The 2,446-nt window shown below is 33.2% G+C and overlaps 1 pseudogene; it reads left to right on the top strand.

The window, feature by feature from the left end:
* The first annotated feature begins 1,585 nt into the window (after positions 1-1,585).
* Positions 1,586-1,709, top strand: LOC128571440 (uncharacterized; annotated as a pseudogene).
* Positions 1,710-2,446: the final 737 nt, after the last annotated feature.

The following is a 2,446-nucleotide window of genomic DNA, read 5'->3' as shown; positions in this document are numbered from 1 at the left end:
GCTCTTTTGATGAACGCATAATATTATCTCATCATAGTTTTAGCTACCATTTCTGTAATAATTAATGATGTTGAGAAACTGTTCATGTGCTTATTTATCATCTATATATCTTCTTGTGCATTGCTTCCTGCAGAGACTAGAGTTACATCTTGTTTTTTAATTTGTTTATGTGCTGAATTATACTTATAGATTTACAGATATTGAACCAGCCTTGAGACCCTGGGATAAAACCGACTTGGTCATGATGTATAATTTGTTTGATGTGTTGCTGGATTCTGTTTGTTAGGATCTTGTTGAATATTTTTGCATCTATATTCATTAGTGATATTGGTCTATTATTTCCTTTTCTTGTTGTGTCTTTTCCTGGTTTGGGGATCAGGGTGATGTTTGCTTCATAGAACGTGTTGGGTAGTATTTCTTCTTTTTCTATATTTTGGAACAGGTTAAGTAATAGAGGTACTAGTTCCTCTTTAAACGTTTGGTAGAATTCTGACATGAAGCCATCTGGTCCCGGACTTTTCTTTTTAGGGAGATTTTGTATGTTTGATGTGATTTCAGAACTTGATATTGGACTGTTCAACATTTCCACTTGATTCTGGCTAAGTCTTGGAAGGTGACATGATTCCAAGTATTGGTCAATTTCCTTCAGATTTTCATATTTCTGAGAATAAAGTTTCTTGTAATATTCATTAAGGATTTTTTAAATTTCTGAGGAGTCTGTTGTTATTTCGTCTTTGTCATTTCTGATTAATGAGATTAGAGATTTTACTCTTTTTTTCCTGGTTAGGTTAGCCAAAGGTTTATCTATTTTATTGACCTTTTCAAAAAATCAACATTTTGATTTATTGATCTGTTGTATAATTCTTTTGTTTTCAATTTCATTTAATTCTGCTCTAATTTTGGTTATTTCTTTTCTTCTACTGGGTTTGGGGTTGGAATGTTAATTCCTCTACTTGGTATATACCCAGAAGACCAAAAATCACATTATAACAAAGATATTTGTACCAGAATGTTTATAAGCCCAATTCATAATTGCTAAGTCATGGAAAAAGCCCAAGTGCCCATTGATCCATGAATCGGTTAATAAATTGTGGTATATGTATGCCATGGAATATTATGCAGCCTTAAAGAAAGATGGAGACTTTACCTCTTTCATGTTTACATGGATGGAGCTGGAACATATTCTTCTTAGTAAAGTATCTCAAGAATGGAAGAAAAAGTATCCAATGTACTCAGCCCTACTATGAAACTAATTTATGGCTTTCATATGAAAGCTATAACCCGGTTATAACCTAAGAATAGGAGGAAGGGCGAGAAGGAGGGGGAAGGATGGGCGGAGGGAGGGTGATTGGTGGGATTACACCTATGGTGCATCTTACAAGGGTACATGTGAAACTTAGTAAATGTAGAATATAAATGTCTTAACACAATAACTAAGAAAATGCCAGGAAGGCTATGTTAACCAGTGTGATGAAAATATGTCAAATGGTCTATAAAACCAGTTTATGGTGCCCCATGATTGCATTAACGTACACAGTTATGATTTCATAATAAAATTTAAAAAATTTAAAAAAGTAAAGATAAAAGATAGAGTCACATCTTGACACAACTCTGGTCTTGTTGTGCTGAGGTCCAGGGAGAGAAGCAGCTGGTCGTGATTCACTGACGGGGGTCCAGTGCTTCTATTGGTGCTCAGACCAGTAACATTCCCCACCTGGGTTTTAGAACGTGGGTTGGCAGGCAGCTATTCTCATACCCATGGAAGTTGGTACCTGCTGTAGTGTACTATAAAAAGAAAAAAAAGTATGCATTGCTTGTCTGTTTTCTTCTTATTATAAGCTTTCAGAATGCAGTCTATATTCAGGATACACAACCATTCTCAGATACATGATTTACAAAAGTTTTATCCAAATCTAGGGCTTGTTATTTTCATTGTCTTTGAAATCAGAAAGTTATTAATTTTGAGGAAGTCAAATTCATCAACATCTTATTTAGTGCCTCATGTTTTTGTGTCATATCTAAGACATCTTGATAATATTGGGTTTTCTGATTCATGGAAATAATGTCTCCATTTTTACTAAGATATTTTGTAAAAATATTTTCTCAGCAATGTTTTATAATTTTCAATCTAAGACCTCTTACTCTTTTATCTCAGAATTTTCTCAAATATTTCATGTATTTTGATTATCTTCTAAATATAATAACATATTGAATATCAACCTCCAATTGTTCTTTTAGTATATAGAAACACAAAGAATTTTATATTTTTACCTTGTCTGTGCATTCTGTAATCTTACTAAACTCACTTATTAGCAACTTTTCTATAGGTTCCATTGGTTTCTATATAAGTCATCAGGGAATAAAGACTAAAATCTTTATTTGTTCCATTATTTTTTCCAATATGAATGCATCTTGCTTTGTTTTTGTGCCTGAGTGCATTGGCCAA

This window comes from Nycticebus coucang, chromosome 18, assembly GCF_027406575.1.
Source record: "Nycticebus coucang isolate mNycCou1 chromosome 18, mNycCou1.pri, whole genome shotgun sequence".
NCBI lineage: Eukaryota > Metazoa > Chordata > Mammalia > Primates > Lorisidae > Nycticebus > Nycticebus coucang.
The sequence above is the reverse complement of the archived record's forward strand: the minus strand, read 5'-3'. Positions and strand labels throughout refer to the sequence as shown.